Source organism: Gymnoscopelus microlampas, assembly GCF_963454915.1.
Source record: "Gymnoscopelus microlampas genome assembly, chromosome: 23".
Lineage (NCBI taxonomy): Eukaryota > Metazoa > Chordata > Actinopteri > Myctophiformes > Myctophidae > Gymnoscopelus > Gymnoscopelus microlampas.
The window spans coordinates 35,971,243-35,994,048 of NC_139960.1; the positions used below are offsets into that span (position 1 = coordinate 35,971,243).

At 39.8% G+C, this 22,806-nt stretch overlaps 1 long non-coding RNA gene across 1 annotated transcript; it reads left to right on the forward strand.

The window, feature by feature from the left end:
- The first annotated feature begins 8,681 nt into the window (after window positions 1-8,681).
- LOC311039870 lies at window positions 8,682-12,781 on the forward strand. Its single transcript, XR_014600208.1, has 3 exons — window positions 8,682-8,921; window positions 11,522-12,202; window positions 12,346-12,781. It is a non-coding gene; the product is annotated as an uncharacterized lncRNA (long non-coding RNA).
- Window positions 12,782-22,806: the final 10,025 nt, after the last annotated feature.

The following is a 22,806-nucleotide window of genomic DNA, read 5'->3' on the forward strand; positions in this document are numbered from 1 at the left end:
GGGCGAGCTTCTAGTTTAATACAAGAACCACCGTAAGAACTATAGGTGGGAAATCAGAAAAAAAGGACAAACATTACAAATGTAACTGCCCCTCAGCTTGGTAAGTATGATAATGATGAGACAGTGGAGTTTCAAACAGATGCTGGTTTATTCCTGAAGCACCGTGAAAACTATAGGAAAATAAGACTGCATGATATGTCAAGTCTACAGTATCACAAAATACAATAAAGTAATTCAACAAACAGTTGACCAAAAATAAGCTTGAACGTGACAATAAACAAATAACGTACTTCTTAACGGTACAAAAAAGCCATCTTGGGACACTAAACAACATTAGACATAAACCCTTGTAAACAAAGGCTATGTCTTAGGAAGACATAATACATCTGTTGCATTCATCATGAGCTACATTAGAGCAGTAAAAAAACGGTATTTTTAACTGAAAGTATAAACTATAGCTTACAAACCTAATTCCGGGGGTGTTAAAACATGAATTAAAACGTATACACTATTTATCTCCCCTGTGGATGTACATTTTTCAGAACTCTCGCGATATTCCCACAATGTGACTATGTATTGACTGAATGTACAGAAAAAAATGGGGAAACACTGCCACCCAGTGGACCTTTTTGTAAACCACACATAGGCCTACACAACTCAAAACGTAGCAATAAAACACAACAATAAAACAACTATCAATCAATAAAGATGAACAACTATAACTGTATAGCCAGTATCAAAAACCCTTTGGTTGGTGGTCATTTACAACAAATATGACAACAAACACAATTTATCATAAACCATACTGAAATATAGCCTAAAGCTATAAAAAAAATACAAAACCCTGAAAAATCCGAAAATGTAACATTGTGTGCTTAATGTCCTCAAAGTCACGCACCCAACACGCTTTGAACTGAGCAGATTGGACCTTCTGTTCCAGAGATAATGGCCAAAACAGTTTTGGCCATTGTCGTTTTGTCGTTTTTCTTTAATAACACAGGCTAGGAAGGCCGTATGGCAACAAACTAGATACCTGAGGAATGTGCACTTTGAGCTGCATCCAACTTGAAATCTACAAGCTCACAATGTGTCTTCATAGAAAGACATCATAGAAAAACAAGCACAAAGTCGCTTATAATAAGCAGACATGGCAACACAGAGAGAGAGCATGTACTTCCGGGTTGAAAGGGAAGGAGACGTTAGATTGGCTGAAAGTGAACCCATCTGATTGGCTGATGACCCTGTCAATCAGATTCATCAGCCAATGATTACGTTCGTCTACGCCCCCAGTCTCAATAAGCGTCAGATCAGTCTCAAAAAGATTCGTGCGTGCACAGAGGAGATCCACCACAGAGAAGCAGTGTGTAAATGCACACCAATCGATTTGTGTTGTAGTTAATTTAATGTGCATTTGTAAATTGAGTGTTTTGGAGATAAATAGAGAATTATATTTGTGAAGCAGAGCATCTGGAATGTGACTTTAAAATACAAACTGTGAATTTTAAACTGTGGATTTCAAACACAAAATATAAATGTGACTTTAATACACAAACTGTGGATTTAAAGCTGTGGATTTGAAACACAAAATACAAACTGTGAATTTTAAACTGTGGATTTCAAACACAAAACACAAACGTGACTTTAATACACAGACTGTGGATTTAAAGCTGTGGACTTGAAACACGAACACGAACTTGAAACACGAACGCACGAAACACGAAAGCTGTGGACTTGAAACACGAACGTGGACTTGAAACACGAACACAAACACGAAACACATGCAAACCAGAACTTGTTCATTCAAAAATCAAATGTGTGAATACAAACCAAGACTTGTGCATTTACTCATTATGAGACTGTTCTGACTCCATAACAGTGATGGAAGCTCACTTCAAAAAATATAAAAGATTTTTGTGGTGATATTTATAGGTTTTTATTTCAGCATGCGTCTCGCTAGCCAATCAAAGCATTGGTGACAACATATTGTCACGTGTCACGTGAAGCTTGACCAATGTTAGCTTGGCTGAGACGGACACACACACGGACGGACGGAGACGAAAACATACTCTCCACCATACTGGCGGAGACAATCATTAATCGCAATTATTTGTGCGACAATTAATCGTCAATTTACATTAACAAAAATTACATTTCTTAGTGAGTGATGAAACAACAGGCGATACGACGAAGTCTGAACACAAAAGGAAGAAGGGGAAAAGGAAAACGGACGACAGAAAACAAGCCGGCGTAAGAGGAGAAGAGCGAAGAGCAACCAAAGAAGAAGAAGAGGAAAAAGAAAACCGCAGAAGGAAACCGCAGAACAAAGTGTGCTTATGGATCCCACCGCTTTTCTGGGAGACCTGCTGTGATCGGCCAGTAGTCGCTGTGATTGACAGTTCTTCCTTCCTAGCGTTTTTGCAACTATGCCTGAACCTAACCTTAACCCTAACCCTAACCCTAACATCAGTAAAACTATGCCTAAACCTAACCTTAACCCTAACCCTAACACTAACATCAGTAAAACTATGCCTAAACCTAACCTTAACTCTAACCCTAACATCAGTAAAACTATGCCTATACCTAACCTTAACCCTAACCCTAACCCTAACCCTAACATCAGTAAAACTATGCCTATACCTAACCTTAACCCTAACCCTAACTAACATCAGTAAAACTATGCCTGAACCTAACCTTAACCCTAACCCTAACATCAGTAAAACTATGCCTATACCTAACCTTAACCCTAACCCTAACATCAGTAAAACTATGCCTGAACCTAACCTTAACCCTAACATCAGTAAAACTATGCCTGAACCTAACCTTAACCCTAACCCTATAACATCAGTAAAACTATGCCTGAACCTAACTCTAACCCTAACCCTAACATCAGTAAAACTATGCCTGAACCTAACCTTAACCCTAACCCTAACATCAGTAAAACTATGCCTGAACCTAACCTTAACCCTAATCCTATCATCAGTAAAACTATGCCTGAACCTAACTCTAACCCTAAACCTGACCTCAGTAAAACTATGCCTGCCAAGAAGCCAATCAGACACAGGCAAGGCGGGTCTATCCTATAACGCTGGTGGAATCCATAATAACGCGTCAATGAACCGCTGAAGGAGGAGAAGAAGAAGGTAAAGGAGACGGAGGGGTCGAAGGTCGACGGAGAAAAGACTAACCTGAAGACGAAACGACAAAAGAGAAGAAGAGGAAAGTGGGCCCCTGAGAACCCTCGACTGATGATTTGATTGAATACTCAATTTAGTGACTGCTAGCTACCTCACTCTCTGGAAGAAAAGAAAGAAAACAGAACAAAATTAAAATAAACCCACTTAAACTCATTTCAACTCACGATGAAAGCAGTGGCTCTGCGGCTGGGAAACTCCCACAGAGGCAGAAGCATATTCTCTGCATTACACCCTGAGAAGCTTCATGTGGAGCCTAAACTGGTATCAGATTCATTCTGGGCCTCACTTCCATATTCGCCTCACGTGGTTCTTATTCCTCCACTAATGTGGTACACACACTGTAGCCACTTGAACCCCAGCGTCCCTATTCTGGGGCTAACATTCTGTGAAATAGCCAATCTGCAAGCTCACAATGCGTTGCGCTGTGATGTAATATGGCTTAGATTGGCTGCCTTCTGCAAAGACATTTAGTGTAGAGTGAAAACAGGAGGGGCCTAGTAGTATAGAGAGCCCTCGAGAAACCGTCAACTACAGTAAGTATACGATTTAAGTGCCTAATGCACTTAATTAGCCTCACAAGCACAAACTACTACACTCACTCACACACGTGTACGCATGCACGCACGCACGTACGCACGCGCACACACACACACACACACACACACACACACACACACACACACACACACACACACACACACACACACACACACACACACACACACACACACACACACACACACACACACACACTGCAACCTTGAAATCAGCTCATCTTTTGTTTTCAGTTCTGGCAACAGTTTTGGCGTTCATGAGAAAACATCTCACGTCTCAGGTCCTTTTTAATAAAGGACTTGTACTTTGGCCAGACATCTGGATGTGGGATTGTTCAGATACAAACAGTGCGTATTTATTTTAGGTTGTAGAGGGGTCGTGTTGCATACATTTCTGTGGAACCAACTCCCCCTGCAAATTAGACGGGCCACTTCGGTGACCACTTTTTAAAATCTTTTAAAAACTCATTACTTTAGAATGGCCTTCACTTCAGCTAGATTGAATAGTCACCTAGTTCTCTGGTTTCACTCTTATTTTTGGTCTTATTATTTTTGTATGGTTTCCTTTTGTTTTTAAATTTTCCATTATTGTATTGCCTTTATATTTCCAGTGTATGTATTGTATTTGTATTGTTAAGCACTTTGTAAACCAGTTTTTGAAAAGTGCTATATAAATAAAGTTATTATTATTATATTATTATATTATTATATCTCTACAACACGATAGCATTGTGAAGACTGTACATGAACTGTCCTCTGACAGGACCAGTGGTGTTAAAGTAACTAAGCACACGTTGTGAGCTTGTCTGCTATTTTCAAAAGATTTTGAACACTTTGTGAGATGGGACATTCGGTACAATGATTACTTTTACTTTTGGTACTAAATATATTTTTATGCCGATACTTTTGCACTTTCACTCAAGCACATTTTGAATGCGGAACTTCTACTTGTAACAGCGTATATCTAACTGCTCAAAAAAAGTTCGGAAACTTAACTTCGGTCAATTATATCTCCCCCTTAATAATACCAATTGGTTTTGTGTTTTATATCATTTTTATCGTTGATTAGTCACCTTTACAAAGAGGTACAGCTTGTAAGGATCGGGCATTCGCGGAATGAGCAACACAGCTAAACGTGTAGGTAGCGCCTCCCAAACATTTGCCAAAATCACCCAATATGCTTCTGTTGGTAATCGCTCTCGTTTTGAGCGACCTGCCAGCACACACCTGCTGAGAGGTGTGTGCCAGTAGTCACAGGTGTGTGACTGCATCACAGGTGAGTGACTGGCACCTGAACATGGGTTGTTCAACTTTGTTGAGTTTGTGTATGCTCCAAGCAGTAACACTGCCCTCATGGAAAGATGCCACGTTTGTCCCTTCAGGATAAGGGACAATAGGGCAAGTGAAGCTGGTGTTCCATTACACAGATTACACATTATTTGGTCTTAGCCCTGGTACCATTTCCAAACTTAGGACCAAGTTCTGTGAGACTGATGAAGTCAACAAGAAAGAGAAGACAACAACCCAATACCCCTTGCTTCACTGAGGAACCATAGACTTACAGGCAAGATTTACACAACGGTAGCCTACCAAAGACAGATGTCAAAGTTGCAGGGCCCATGCTCAGGTGCCAGTCAAACACCTGCGACTGGCACACATCTGCCTGCAAATGGTACCAGGGCCGACACCAAATAATGCGTAATCTGTGTAACGGAACACCAGCTTCCACTTGCCCTATTGTCCCTTATCCCGAAGGGACAAACATGGCATCTTTCCATGGGGGCACAAGTTGCACAACCCATGTTCAGGTGCCAGTCACTCACCTGTGAGGCAGTCACACACCAGTCACACAACTGGCACACACCTCTCAGCAGGTGTGTGCTGGCAGGTCGCTCAAAACGAGAGCGATTACCAACAGAAGCATATTGGGTGATTTTGGCAAATCTTTGGGAGGCGCTACCCACACGTTTAGCTGTGTTGCTCATTCCACGAATGCCCGATCCTTACAAGCTGTACCTCGTTGTAAAGGTGACTAATCAACGATATAAAACATAAAACCAATTGGTATTATTAAGGGGGAGATATAATTGACCGAAGTTAAGTTTCCGAACTTTTTTTTAGCAGTTTACATTGCAGTATTGATACTTTTACTTAAGTAAAACATGTCAGTACGTCTTCCATCAGCTCTAGGAGCATCGTGTTGCATAATCTCTGCAACAAAATAGCCCTGTGAAACCTCTCAGACTGACCCACAACTGTCCTCTGACAGGACCCATGCTCTTCTCTGACTGGGCTCAAACCAGTGTTGCCAGATTTTGCGAGATAAACAATCAACTAGCAAGCAACTTCACAGAAAAACAAGCCCAAACCCACCAGGGTTACTATAGCTAACTAAAGCCTATAGTCTCACAAGCCAGCCTCTATTTCAGTCTCACTAAAACTAAGACTTAAACTATCAAATGAAAACATATATGAAACTGAAACAAAAGCAAAAGTTATAAACACCTGAAAACTAAAATAAAACGAACACAGCAAAATTACTGCTGAGTTCAATTAACACTGAGGATTTTTAGTGCAGATTGGGGTCCCAGAGTTAAACATTGTATCAACTGGGGGTCCATGGCCTAATGGTCCTTGAAATGAAAAAAAAAGTTGCGGGCCAGTGGTCTACTGTGGGTCCAGATGACACACCGGAGAAGGAGGGGGACACACTCCACACACAGGGACAGACTGACCCCATACCGAGGGGTTTCTAATCCCCCCTCCATACCGTGGATGGTTTCCATCTCGCCTCCATACTGTGGATGGTTTCCATCTCGCCTCCATACTGTGGATGGTTTCCATCTCGCCTCCATACTGTGGATGGTTTCCATCTCCCCTCAGAGCCCTTCAAGCACCGCTGTCCTCTGCTCAAAGGCCTGAGCTCTGTGCCCTCTCCCCTTCCACAGGACCCCTGTGCCCCAAAGCCCACCTACTATGTCCCCACCATAGACTGTAAAAAATATGGACGAAGGGAGCCCCATTGTTTTACTGTTGAGTGACCCCCCCCAGTCCCGAGGCTCCTGACCCACAGGTTGAGAATACATAGGCCAGTGGTTCTAAACCTGTGGGTCAGGACCCCCAGGGCGGTTGAGGTGTGTCAATGAGGTATGAAAATAGCCGATCTACATGCTTGTAGATCGGCTATTTTTTCACAATGTTTATCTGTGGAACCGAGTCAAACAAAATGCAATGACTCAACTAATTCCAAGTGCTTATTAGGGTGGGGGGCGGGGGGTCCCCAGTTCAAATATGATTATTTTGGGGGGTCACGGCTGTCCAAGGCTACTGCAGCATGATGGTTACAAGCTGGGGACGTATGTTTCGACCACACAGCTGCATTAGTCAGGGGACCTTGAATCCTTGAAGCCTTGAATCGGACACTCCTACCATCATCAAATTATTGGTTTAGGAATGCGACAAAAACAAAAAATCTCCATGAATTCAAGGCTTCATGGGGCGTGTGTAATTGACAGAACATAAGTCATTTGTTGGGTGAAGTACTTTAAATGGTGTTTTCTACAGTAGCCTTGCCTATGTATACTCAGTTCAGAGGAATTTGTTGGGGGAGTCATTATAGGCTACTATTTGAGGGAGAGACACTGACAGTAGCATTTGCTTGCGCTTAAGCTGCAGCAGCATGATTTCCTGTTGTCATGTCATGTCCTGACATGACCCTCGCCAGGAAATCAGATGTTAGCAAAACCAAAATCAATTTGTTGAATTTTTATTTCTGTCTTAATTTACGCAAGTTATTATATTTTGTATTATTAGCCTTACTATTATTGTTATGATTATGATTATGATTATTATGATGATTATTATTATTATTATTATTATTGTGATTATTATGGTTATTATTATTATTATTATTATTATTATTATTATTATTATTATTATTATTATTATTACCCTTATTCATAATAATAATATAAATCGATCAACTCAGTCGCTCACTGGTGTTTCAAAACAATGGTTTTCAAAGTGGGATCCATGGCAGGGACCCTCAGAGTTCCTTGAGGGGGTTCCAAATAGACCTGTGAGGGTGTACAATATGGAACCTAATGGACCCTTTAGTTTATGGGGTCCAATATATTGAAATTAAAAAGTTTGAGAAGCACTGTTCTAAAACATCACCTCAAGGAGGCACACACGACGTTTGATGTCAGAGCCAGCGAGAGGATAAACACCTAAAAGTAAACTGTCTGGGGAAATCCCACGGTTAACCATGGATCCAAGACGGTCATCTGTCACGACCGTCATGGATAAACTTCAACCTGGTGTTTGCACTTTTGCCATTTATGGCCCATGCATCTACATTGACGTTCAAATTTAAAATATAAAGTACTTAATCTATGGCCACAAATGTTACTGTTATGTACGGGCCCTCAGAAATACCTGTATTTTCCGTATTCTTCAATGAAAAGCATTTTAATCCGATTGGTGGCCATTTTCTCATAGAGTTATAATGCATCAGAGTGCAATACACCTCCCAACCGATAGGGTCACGTCACGTGGTTGAAAGCATACGGAGGAAATACGAAAAAAATGGCCACCGATCGTATTAAAATACTTTTTATTGAACAATGCGGAAAATACGGGTACTTCTGAGGGCCCGTACATAATTGTAACATCCGTGGCCATGAGGTAAGCACTTTATATTTGAAACGTAAACGTTTGTGTAAATATACAGGTTGTAAATGGAAAAAGTGCAAACGACAGGTTGAAGTTCATCTAGTTTCAGGACTATCCAACGGTATCATGACTCGAGGTGAGGTGAGGTTACGACACTATTACGCATTGACGCAACCGCGGTGACGCTGGTGTGCGTCTTCGCAGGAAGCGCTGCAGACTGGCTGATGAGGGAGCAGTAGCCTACACTTGCTGCACAGTACACACTCTCACTAGGTCAGGACTGCAGGACAGGACCAGACGTGTGTAGTAACGTTGCGGTGGAACAGAAAGAACAGCAAGAACAGCAACCAACTCATCTGAAAGATTTCTTATTGTTCCTTTTCGTTCGCTCTACAGGACGCGAAAACAATATTTTATATTGTTGCAGTGACCAAAGGTGAAGCTGAATTATACCAGGATTCATATTACAGGTCATTGGAGATAAAGCAGTGTGGATCTGGTATGTTTCCCTCTACTATATCAGTGTGTGCATGGACAGTGTCAGTCCACATATTACGGGTATATTTCGTGCGTAATGCTGTATGCAGATTCAAGTCAGTCAAGCAGTGATCAGGTAGAAGCACTCATGATTTATTTAAAGGGAAAGACCACTTTGGTAGAGGTTTGGGTTGTGTAGTTACCTTGCCATGATGTAACTCCAAAGGTGGGCAAGAAATACAAAATAATTCCTCCATTGATTAGAAATTGATAATTCAAATGCTCCTCATTGACTAGTGTATGGTGAAACAGCTCTAAATGTCACTCTTTTAGCACAAAGTTGATTCTAGTCTCGCGTAGCCAGACCCCACAGAAAATGAAAAACTGTTCTTGAGAGATTAAGTTGATTCAGACAATATAGAGCATCACTAAAATTCGTTTATATGCTAAAAGAGTGACTTTGAGAGCTGTTTCACTGTACAATGTAAGTCAATGAGGAGCATATTTTGAATGATCAATTTCTAATCAATGGAGCCAATGTATGTTTTGTAATAATAATCAAAATCTACAGAGTATAGTAACTAAAGTTTTCAAATAATTGAAGTGGAGTAAAAGTACAATACTTGCCGCTGAGATGTAGTGGAGTAGAAGTAAAATGATTTAAAATTGGAAATACTCCAGTAAAGTAAAAAAAATACCTTGAAATTGTAGTTAAGTACTTGAGTAAATATACTTAGTTACTTTACACCACTGGTAGTAGAATACTACTACAGTGTCGCTTCAGGCTTGGGGCTCACAGTGTTTACTTTCAGATTGTAGATCAGCTCAGAGTGTCTCTGACTCAGTCTCCACTGATAGATTCATCCCAGATGTAAGCACAAGTTTCCTGATAAAAAGCAGAAGTGAGGCAGTAGTTCTCAAACCTTTTCATGCGAAAGGACCCCCAAATTGATTTCAGACCCCCATCTGAAACTGTTTTGTGCCAGTGACCCAGAAGAGAAGATTTGAGAACCAATGACTTAAAGGACAACTTTAGTTTTTTACAACCAAGGTTTATGTTTTAGATTGTAATTAAAGTAAATAAAATATGAGTGTTAAAAAATTTAAATGTACTGCTTCAGCTTTCTATAGTTTTAGCAATTTTCGCGAGCTTTTTTACAGTGGGCGGGGGCATTCTGTCCGGTGGCTAAATATGTCCTTTTTTACACAATAACCAGGTGTTTTCTTTATTATTATGTACAGTAGCTCTTCTAGCCCCCAATAACTCACATCTGGCCATCAAAGACCACAGGACCTTTTTTATTGTGTAAAAAAGGCATATTTAGCCACCGGACAGAATGCCCCCGCCCACTGTGAAAAATATCGCAAAAATTGCCAAAACTTTAGAAAGCAGTAAATGAAAAAAAATAACACTCATCTTTTATTTACTTAAATTACAAGCTAAAATATAAACCTTGGTTGTAAAAAAACTAAAGTTGTCCTTTAAGGCAGGGGTATTCAACTAGATTAGGCAGGGGGCCACAATTGTAAAAATTACTTGAAGTCGAGGGCCACAAGACATACTGTACAAACAAAAAAGGTTCATGGTTTAACCGGAAACCGTTAAGAAATGTGTAACTGGTTGGTGAAACAGGAAATGTATTATGTTACTATTTTATTTATTTTGTGGTGCAAAGACAGCTATAGGTTATTGACAAGTTCTCGCACAATCAATAGAATCAAATAAACCATTTCAAGTTTGATGATGAAGTTCTCTAAAATGGAAGGAATTGAGTAGCCTACTGAGTAGCCTAAATTAAGAGGTAGGATATTATCAAATAAAATCGAGCTTTATTTACAGTATAGATCACATTTAAAACGTCATCAAGATTGACCAAAGTGCTGTAAGTGTCAACAAAAACATTTTGCATGTACACCCACATAGCATAAAAGAACACAATTAAAATTAAACAAATACAATAACCTCAGGTATGACCGAAGGCCATTGAAAGGAAGTGAGTGTTATTGAAGAGATTTAAAAGCCTCAATAGAGTGGGCACTTCTAATGGTATAGGCAGCAGCAAAGGCACAATCTCTCCTGCATTTTAGCCTTTTAGCCCAGGGGTCTTCAACGTCTTCAACGCCAAGGACCCCTTAGCTGAGAAAGAGATGAAGCACGGACCCCCACTACATATTGTATATAATTGTGTTGCAGATTAAACCTTTTCATAGATTTCATAGATAGCTTCATAGACTTGTGTAGCGTTGTGTTGGATTCATGTATGTATTTTCAGACAGTTAACCACTTAAACCCTCAATACTGGTCTGCTCTTTTTTCCCCCCTACACCAAACCTCTTTGCCGAAAATAGTTGATCTACAAGCTCACAACGCCTCACAGCGCGAGGCGTTGTGAGCTTGTAGATCTGCTATTTTCAGCTAATGTTACCCTCAGAATAGGGATGCTATTGTTCTAGTGGTTAATGGGGGAAAAAAGTTCCTATAACACAAAGATTTGGCGGACCCCCTGTAGTAACTGAGGACCCCCTAGGAAGACCCCTGTTTTAGCCTATTGAGCACAATGGACATGTCTGTGTTTCTAAACCTGACCTCACACTAAACAATGATCATTGTTTCCTTCACAGGAGACGGTCCTGTCATCTGTTGGAGCGATGTTCTCCGCTATCCTGAAGTTGTATGTCCTCGGGACGGCGGTCACCGTCTTCGCGGTCATTCTGCGAGCGCTGGACTCCTTTGGTGGCCTCATGCATGTCCAAGAAAACCGTGCTGCCGCAGAACTGAGTCAGCAGACGGAGGGACCACGACCTTCGAGCAACCAGAGACGGCCGGCGGTGATCAAATGCATCGGCACGTGATGGGAGACACCAGCGATTGTCCCATTGAATCAACAGTATGACAATATGGCATTTGGAGATTAACTAAAGTACATTTACTTGGAGTACTGAAGTACATTTTTATAGTATCTGTACTGTACTGTAGAAACAGTGAAAATAGCCTCAGTCTACAGGTACATAACGTGCCACGATGCAATGCGTTGTGAGCTTATAGATTGATTCATTGATTGAATACTTTATTAGTCAGAAATGTAAACAGCACCAGGTACAGTCAGACATTAAGGCTAAAAGGATACCACAAAAAAGTCCTGGGGACTTCTTTGCATTGTGGTAATGTAATTCAATTTATCAACATAGCATAAAAAAATAACAACAATATATGATCATCAACAAATACAAAGCCCTATACATTATGTACAAAGGAGCTGTTTCACTATTCTTGAAGACGTGGGGATATTTGTCCAGGAGCGAGTGTCTATACTTTGTCTCGGTTACATGGCGCCTTTCCGACATGTCGCCTTTCCGACGTTAACGAACCCTATACCTAACCCTCACCCTAACCCTAACCGCACGCGGAAGCCACTAGTCGGAGTGGCGAGATGTCGGGATGGAAGACGGTTACCCTTTGTCTCAAGCACTGGGGGTTGTTGAGTATACTTTGTCCACCACTGGATGCAGTTCAATGTCTACCGTGGGAATGGATTATAAGCATTGTTCTCCAGTAACTGTAGCCTCTGTGCCGGTTCTGCAGCTGAAGAAGTATTTGTTGAACTTGTCTCGCCTCATTCAGTAAACAAAGCAATGGAATGTTTAATTTACCCACAGTGGCTTCTCACACTGATGGCCAAGTGTAGTCTGCAAATGTTGGGATACAAACAAATAACTACTTTGTGCACTTTGGAATAGGTATTGCACTTCTTTCTTTTTTTTTCTTACTTTTGTCAAACACAGGGTTCTGAATATGCATTATTGCAAGTGATGTTTTTTCTACATTTATATTTGTAAATAACTGACACATTTTGTTTTGATAATACATTCGTTTTGAATATATATATTTTCTTGATGATTTATTTTGCTTGTAAAAAAAAAAAAGGTTATGACTATGACAGTGGTTCTCAACCTGTGGGAAAATATTTTGGGAGGTCAGATGATTAGCTTAATGTGAAACATTGTTTTCTCACTCAACAGTAAACAAACCAACATACATTATACAATAAGTGTATACAGGGTTATCTGCACATTTCTTAAGTGACATTTTAAGGACCTTTAAATACTTTAATACCTCTAAAATGAAACCAAAAAGATAAATAAGGCCATTACTGCATCAAAGGTTAACAACAACTATACTATAAAAAAGTCTAAATTGTCAAATATTACTTGAGAAAAGTAATCTGTGGAACTGAGTCAAACTAAATGTAATGCCTCAACTCCTACAATTCCAAGTGCTTGTCAGGGTGGGGGGTCCCCAATTGTCTATATGAGATGAATCAGTCTCTTTGTTTCCAGGCATGGTTAGTCAGATCAGCAGTTAATACAGTAATTGCCAAAATAGACTACTTAGGAACAGGGTTCATGTCCCTGAGGAGTCTGACATCTTTGTCTCTGAGATTCTGAGAATGACTCATAGGGATTTACACAGTAAAGGCTAACTGTGCATGATTTGCGTCCACAAGCTTACTGAGGGCTTCTTGGCAGATAGCCAAAGTTGTTAAAGTACACTCATGGGCACATGCAGTGCAAATAGTATGTCTAATAACCAAAGGAAATTCAAAGGGGGTTTTCTGAAACTATGCTTTTGGACCAAGTTTCAAAGAACACCCAAATCTCTGACCAGCCTTGTCCAAAACCTTTGACCAAAAGCCCAGAATTATCAAACAGTCCCAGTCCCAGAGGTGTACTTTCTGTATTTTCACAGTGCAGAAATCTTGTTGAGTCAAGCCCAATTGATATACTCTGTCATATGACAGAGCATAAATCACCTCTGACTTGCCAGAACATGAGAAGGTTGTTTTTATTCAAAAAATAGCAGATATACAAGTTTGCGAGCTTGTACATCTGCTATTTTTGAACATTTTTGAAAAATCTTTGTAAGTGTGCAAACTATTGATTTAGAAGGCATTTGTAAAATCGGCCCCAGGTCTTAACTTTAGGCTTAACTTCAAATGTCCTTTTATAATGTGTTTATTGTGCATGTCTTAGTTAATGCTTTGTTTCTTAATGTCTTAATGCTGAATGTTATGTGCAAAGCACTTTGAATGGCATCGATGTTGAAATGTGCTAATAAGATAAACAAACGTGCTGTGCCTTGCACTGAATGCTTGTGCATGTGTGGGTGGGTGTTATGGGATGTTGGGCAAAAAGCCCAACTCCCGTTGGAAAACGGCAGATTAAGACCCATTGTTTGTATAATCCAAATATGTGCATCACAGGACGTTACTCTCTCTTTTTGAAGGAAGGGAGAGACCTTGCTTACTCCCACAGGGGGAAATAGTTTCAGCTTCCCCCAGCTTACATGGTCATTGTAACTGCCCCTTGGCCTTGTAAGTATGGGTAATGATGAGACAGTAGTTTCATACTGATGCTCTTTTATTCTCTCCGTAGCACCGTGAAAACTATAGAAAAAATATGACAAAAATATACATGGATGTCAAGTCACAAAATACAATAGTCATTCAACAAACAGTAGACCAAAATAAGCTTAAACTTGACAACAAACAAATAATATACATCTTAAATGGGGCAAATAGGTAGTCTTAGGACAATAACACATCAGTAGGCATGAAAATAACCTTTGTATACAAAACCTATGCCTTAGGTAGACTTAAGACTTAAGACACAAGACTGTTACATTCATTATGCAAGGCATTAAAGTTGTTACAGGAAAGCAACAAAAAACGATCGTTTTACCAGGAAATAGTGCACCTTCTGTGTGACTGGAAATGACAAGCACAACATATATTTCAATATGAATGTGTTACTGATGAACTTAAACATGTGGGGGAAATGTGTCCACAAGAGACTGCTCTGACAGTGAGAACACATAGCAGAGGAGAACTTTTTTTTAACCATCATCCCACTGAGATACATCAAGTGTCAAGACATGACAGAATCCAGAGCTTGCAGATATTAACCACTTGACCGGAGTCACTCAGGGCTCTGTACTAGTCGTGTATTTTCACTTTTCTGTTATTCCCCACAGTCTTCCCCACAATAAGGATGCTGCGGGGTGTAAGTGGTTAAAACCAGCCTAAGAGTAATTTGAGCACCTATTCATCTTTATCGATTCATCCAGTGTTCATTGCAAATATTAGAAGTGTGCAGTGGAATTTCCACAACAATTTTAAAACATATTTTAAAAGCAGTAACACGGTTCACTTATCCTGACACATTGTTGCTTTTTATTTCTGAGGCATCAAGCTGCATCATGTCTTTTACTGAGTTGAGAAACTAAAACCAAAGAATATGCCCTTGTGTACAGGAATATGGGGCCTTGGATCGATTACAAGTGGAACACCCTCTACAAGCCACTACTGTCAAAACCTGTCAAGTCACTGTTAAAGAATGTGTGTAGTTCACTCCTCTATGACGATGCTGCTGCAGGTTACAATCCTTTGGTCTAGGGGAAATGAAGGATTGTCACATACGGGTTGGAAAGTGAAGTCTGTTTTTATTTGACCATTTCTTTTCTTATTTCTTGTGAGAATTGCATGATTTGACAATGAATGAATTATTTTACGACATGATTTTCAACACTTGATTTTAGACATGATTTTAGACATCAAGTAGAAAAATGGTACCTGGCGCAAAACAATAAACAAATAAACCAACTTAAACCTAACATTGCTTTTAAACCTCTCAATTGTCCTAATATGAAATAAAAAATGACATGAGAAATCTAATCTAACTACTCTAGTTTAATCTGAATCAAAAGTTGTCATTTACAAAAAGCTGGCGCCACAGTACCATCTCCACAACAGTGTTAAGGTGTTAACATCAAAGTTAAGGTGTCTCAAGCATCTTTAGCAGCTGCAGTAGCAAGCCCAAACTGTCAGTCAGGCTGCTCTGACTACTATTTAGTGGGTTCAAACTCAAAAGGTGGACCCAAACCACCACTAACTAATACATAACTTCAGAAAGACTTGCACTTCAGCAAGCTTAAGGAGTTTTAACTGAGTACACATAGGAACTGGTATATGGCAGGCGAGCAGGGGACAGCACTACTGCAAGTACTGACACAGTCTGCAGGTGTTTGATGTCATTAAATAGCCAACCCCAACCAATCACCGGAAGGGCTGATGATTGGCATCCAGCACTCAGCAGATAGGCAGCACCTGGAAGTAACCACTATGAGGGGCCGTATAGGCCGTAAATAATGAAACACTTTCACACACACTAACGAGACAGTCTTATACTTACTACTGAAATGCTTGTACATTCAATTTTGAGACACTTTCACACACGCTGATGAGACACTCTTACATATACTACTGAAATGATATACGTTCAATATTGAAACACTTGCACACTCACTACTGAAACACTCTCACATACATACATACTTTGTAAATCGATGCACGTTCATATATGAAACTTTATACATACTCATCTGAACACTTACGCATACATATGAGAAACACATACACATACATATATACTTCTGTGTCATATACACATGCATACGAAATGCTTGCACGCATACAAGTTAAACATTTATACATTTATATCTGAAACACTCACACATACACATATGAAAAGGCTGCATGTATATTGCTGAACACTTGTACATTTACAACTGAATTTCTTGTATATTATAACAGACTAAAATGAAAACTTTAGATGCATGTGCAAGCCTTTCACATGTATTCATACAAGTAATTTCAGTAGTATGTATAAATACATTCAATAATATATATACACATAATTTCAGTGATATGTATAAGTGAGTTCAGTATAATGTATAAAAGAGTTTCACATGTGTTCATACAAGTGATTTCAGTAGTATGTATAAATGATTTCAATAGTATATATACATTCTTTCAATAGCATGTATAGATCATTTCACTATTATGTATACAATAATTTCACATGTATGCATACAAGAAATCTCAGTAGCATACGGAAGTGATTTCAGTAACACCGGAAGGCACAGGCAGGTAAAGACGCGCGCGCACACCAGGAAGTCCCAGAGAGAAGAAGAAGCACAAAGGCAACATGGCGGCGAACGGACTTGGAGACAGAGGACTGACTGATACAATGGCCCTTATCAGGGCTATTATACAATCACCCACTTTGATCAATTCGATATCGAATAGTAATACTAATATATCACCCGCGCAGCAGTGTAACAGTGAGGCAGTGAACCGCGAAATAACCTCTCTGTTAACACCAGGTAGCACTAGCAGTATGATGCTAGGTAGCAATAGCAACATGCTACCGGCGTTTGGATCAACAAACCGCAGTATGCAACAGCCTGCGTCCGACATGAGGACCTACGTTCCCCGCTATGAAACGAGGGCAACCTTTAGCTCTTGGAAGTCTAAGCCAAGACAACGGTAAGAATAGTCGTTTTATTTGCTATTTTTTAAACCGAAGTACAGTACTTAAGCTGTTTACTTTTCCAGTTTTTCCTTTGTGGATATAGTCTACATGATTCTCTGGTTTAATGAAACGGGCTCGACTTCTGACGCATTCAAGATCATACTTGAATATTAATGATAAATGAATGATAAACCACGCCTGAACATGTTTAATGCATTCCTCATTTGTATGAAGAGCTTCCGTGAGTTTTCTCGAACGCTCTGCCAGCCGCTCTGCTAGCCCCATAGACCGAAATTCCACTACCATGCGAGGTCTCCAACTTTAGTCAAAATAAACAAAACTATTTCACCATTCAATGAAACAAAGGCAGTTTTGTGTTGTTAAAAGTCTATTCTCCAGGGTGGCAAGGTTCTTCTATTTATTTAATTTTTTTTCGTTAACTAAATTAAATAAAAACTATAATCAAAGAAAAACGATAACTAACTGAGACTGTATTTTGTTTTAACAAAACTAACTTAAACGAACTGAAATTATAGCCATAATGCCCCTTTGTTTTCCTTTTTCTCTATATTTATAAGATTGGATTGAAATTATTCGATTCATTCACCAGTTTAAGGGTGACGGGGTGGGTTCGCCCCAAAACACAGTCACCCCGGGGCAAATCCGTCGGTATTTACATGGTATGGTACGGGGGGAAATGTGGTTGAACGTGTTTAGGGGCGAGTGTTCCGGTCATTTGTTGTTTGCAGCATCACCGTGTTAACCTGGGGATATGGCGACGGTGGAAAAAGTTGGGAGAAAGTATCAGAGTCGATATATCATAACTCTATGATCAGAGTCCTATATGGGATTTATTTGATTTAAACTGCAAGAAAAACAATAACAATATGTGGAGCAATTATCAAGGGGAAAACCCCCACGACGAATCTGTAGCGAGTAGTGGTGTAGAGTAACTGAGTACATTTACTCAAGTACTGTACTTAAGTACAATTTTTAGGTACTTTTACTTTACTGGAGTATTTACAGTTTTCAGTACAAATGTACTTCTACTCACTACATCGCAGAGCCGCTAAATATTGTACTTTTACTCCACTACAATTATTTGAAAAGTTTAGTTACTAGTTTCTTTGTAGCTTTTGATTATTATTATAAAACATTATACCCAATTCAGCCCTATATACATTTCGGCCATTTGAAAATAGCAGATATACAGGCTCACAATGCGTTGCATCCTGAGCTTGTAGATCTGCTTTTTTCAAAAGATTTTTATACATTTTGAAAACTTTCAAAAACTATAATGAAAAATCCAAAACTATTATAACCTTGCAGAGCCTCTCAGCACCCCACCTTCTCTGTATAATACACTTTATGGGCAGAACATTTATTTTATTTACTCCACTGCGCCCTCTACAGATCTGGTCAATATTAATTACCATTGTCCAGATCTGGAGAGCGCAGTGGAGTAAATGAAACTGCTTTTGTTTCGGTGAGTATCTAAATAGTTTTGTTAATGTTATTTAATAGCCCCCCTAGGTAAAAGTATTTACACCAGTGGGATTATTGCTGGATGGTAGATAATGTCGAGCTGGTCATTTTAAAAGTTACATTTAGGGTCTGACACTGATCCTAGATCAGCAATTAATGCAACTTTTGCCTACCTCTGTTGACATGAAGTGCCACGTGTTTTTTTTTTGATAGTTGGTGTGCCTGCTGTCCCATATCAACATTAAGTTTAATTATTACACATCAAAATGTAATATTTCCATCAGATTTTTATTGTCCATAGGCTGTATCAACTTTTCATGTTATTTTCTTTCACATCAGGATGTAATACTCATTAGTCTCAGAGCAATAACCCCACTCTCTCCCCTGTCAATTAGCATATCAGACTGTATAGGATCTGTCTCTCACAAACTCAATGCTGATATGTGTTTACTTTGCACCTAAGACAATGGCATACTCAACCTCTATGCTTGTCTCAAACAATGCCTTAAGGCAGACTGCTTCTCGTGTCATACTGCACCTTTGTATCCTAACAAAGTCACATACAAATGCATCACATTGCAAATAAATATTAAACTACAGTGCAATATCAATAGTCTTGTGTTGGCAGTGTAGCCAAATGTAACTTACTCATCTGTGCTGTGAACAAAACGAAAACTTTTTTTCACGTGCATTGGCCTTGGCTTGTCACAATTATTACATTTTTGCCTTATCGCGATTACTTGAGAGATAATCATTTATCTTGTGTGATCGCCATTCTTGAGCTTGAAGATCAGCTATATCCACTATTTTAACACATTTAGGCTCGGCCTAGTAGAAACTACTGAAATATCCTACTTAGATAATGATAATGTATGTGTTTGACTATTGTTTGACTATTGTATACATGCCTGTCATGATTCCTCATGTTTTTCAGAAAGACACCAAAAACGCCTTTTCACCGCACATTCAACAAAGATATAATTCTGCTTCATGGTCCGACAGACGACGTAGTCGTCAAGCAGGCGACCAAGGAGAAATTATATGAAAGAGGACACATCCTGAACGCCTTTGAGTTCGATAAAAGCTGGGACCATGTGGACGTTCTGTGTCAGATAAGGGATGGCTTTAAGGGGAAGATTCCCGACCTTGTGAGGTAGGTAATGATGTGATGATACAGGGCTCCTACACAAGTATGGAAAAGTATGGAATTTGAATACTTGCCAGGTGTGGATAAGTATTGAAAAAAACTGTACCATTACCTACCCTCAGTAATCAGTGATGTATTCTATGCACAGCTGTGAAATATTGATGGCTTGTGGCAACAAGCTCATAGCACCAGCGTTGAGGGACGGCCAGGAGTTGGATGCGAGTTTGATCCATAAGGTCTTCAAATTCAAGACTCTATATGTGAGGCCCTCCCAGGCACTTTGGGTATGTATAAAGGTGCTATCTGAAACTTAAGAGCTTTAACATTTTCCACTTGGTGATATACAGTTATTATTATTGACAAGTTGCATTTAGGCTATAAGTTTTTTACCAAAACCAATTCTGGGGGGTAGGGGGGTGTTTTAACATCTATTTTACATCCTGATTAGACTGAACATGGATACTTCATTTGTCCTTGCAGAAATTCATTTTGTACCAAGCAGCCATCAGGATACATAAAAACACAATACATAGACAGATCACACAATATTACACAGCTTCTCCCTTAAATAGAGGAAAATAGAATATTTACATTACACATTTTATGCACAGAACTGAGATGGCCTGTTTGTTCAGAAGTCCTATACATCGGTACATCGTACCGTCGTCCTGATGGTAGAAAACGGTATGACGGTGCGCTCTATCCCTAGCAATAGCTTTCCCCTTCCCAGGTTTCCAAGTACCCAGGTCTCATACATTGCTGTCATACTCCAGCTATCTTGCTGAATACATAATGATTTTATGGAGTTTGTTCTTTTGCCCTCTTTTAAATGAGTTCTCTTTTAGTGAACCCAGTAGAAATGACCAACATGGAACACAAAACAAACAATTCAATCTTAAATATATAATTTTTGCAAGTTAGCACAATATTTCATGATGTAAAACACCACAGCACGTTTGTTTATTAACTGCTGTGACTTCTATCCATTTGTCATCCATTTGTCAGCCTGAAGATTCAGACAGAAGTTCCTCCGAAGAGGATGAGGAGGTTACGATGGCGGTGCCATCAGTCACCACCAGAGCAGGTCACAAGCGTACCCACCCTGTCGGCGACCACCCAGATCCCTACAGCCTTGCACCAGCAATGGCCAGCAGCCTGCCATCGTTCAGCACCACACCCCCTAGCCCTAGACTGATGAGCAATATGGCCGGCAGCCTGGCATGGTTCAGCACCACACCCCATAGCCTTGGACCGATGAGCAACATGCCATCGACCAGCACCGCGCCCCCCAGCCCTGTAACGATCAAGACCCCAAGCCCACCATCGACCACCAACCTCTTTGCAGAGAGTAGCGATTACAGGGCTTACTTATCAGTTCTCAACGTGTCCAGTGATGATGATGAAGAGGACGAGGGACTCTATGCTGCCTGTGTCGCCAGCTTGGAGGACCAGATGTAAGTATTATAGAATATTGCCTTTTAATAAAGACTTATTGCTGCACTGATTAAGCAAAAATAAATCTTTTTAGAGTTACTTGGGATCTTGATGATATCTCCAACTTAATTTTGTAGGAATATAATTGTATCTATATCAAAGGTAATGATAGGTAGTAAATTATATTTAATATGTCTATATTTACTAGACCGGATTAAGATATGCCAATATTTTACTGTATGTTTTTATTGTATGTTTGCTTTCAGACAAGGAAGTTCCCCTGGAAGTGTCCCTATTAAACAGATCTTATCTGAGCTCGGTTTAAAGATCAACAACAAATTAATCAGCCGTTTCAACATCAACCGTGCCAGTGTGTTGGATGGTGCCATTCGGGGGTTCAAGAGAATATCCTATGACCCAACACACAGGATGAGTGTTCGATTTTCTGACGACAAAGGTAGAAACGAGGAAGCTGTTGATCTGGGAGGTCCTAGAAGAGAGTTTCTAAGACTAATGACAGAATCGCTTATCCGGTCACCAATGTTTGAGGGGAACTTAACAGAGGGGAACTTGAACCTGGCTCTTGATGCATCAGGTATATCTTTTTGGAAATCAATGACCACTAAATGCTGTCTTATATAGGCTCATTTTGTAAGCTATTTCAAATGGCATCATTTGAAAAGGTAAGCCCACTAACGTAACTTTTTATTTTTATATATAGCTGACAAAGAAGACCGTTATTACATCGCAGGAAGGGCTATTGCAGTCAGTTTGGTGCATGGAGGACCTTCGCCAAATTGCTTTTCCAAAACCTTGTTTAACTGCTTAGTCCGTGGGCCCGGGAATTGCAGACCAATCTTGGAGGATGTTACCAATTCTCGAATCCATGACATCATTGAAAAGGTTTACATTTTCTTTGCATTAGTAAAATTGTTGTTACTGAGTGTCTCACATTGCATCAGTGGAAGGGGACAGTAAGCAAGGATTATGGGGATAACATTTGTCAAAAATAGAGCATCTCCAAGCTCACAACGCGTTGCATACGTGACACGCTGTGAGCATCTATGTGGATGCGCTATTTTCTTATAGATATTTAGTGTAGATTAAAAGGAGGGAACTAAAACAACTGATGAACTAAAACAAGCATTTTTAGATTTCAGAATCGACTACTCAGGACGAACTCACCCAATCAACTGAGCCACACCACGACTTCCTTGAGAATGCAGGCTGTTTGAACAACCGGCTCAAGATTGATGACAAGGACAGACTTGTAGAGGACATACTGAGGTTTCAAGTAATCAATCGAGTGCGCGCTCCGTTTGAAAGGTATTTTAAATTGAAATAATGTTTCATGTCCAAGACACAGAAGAGTGTACTCTTCATTGAGTCGTCTTTGCTCTTATGCTGTGTCATTTAGGTTCAGAGAAGGGTTGAAAACACTTGGAGTCCTTGAAATGATGCAGAATCATCC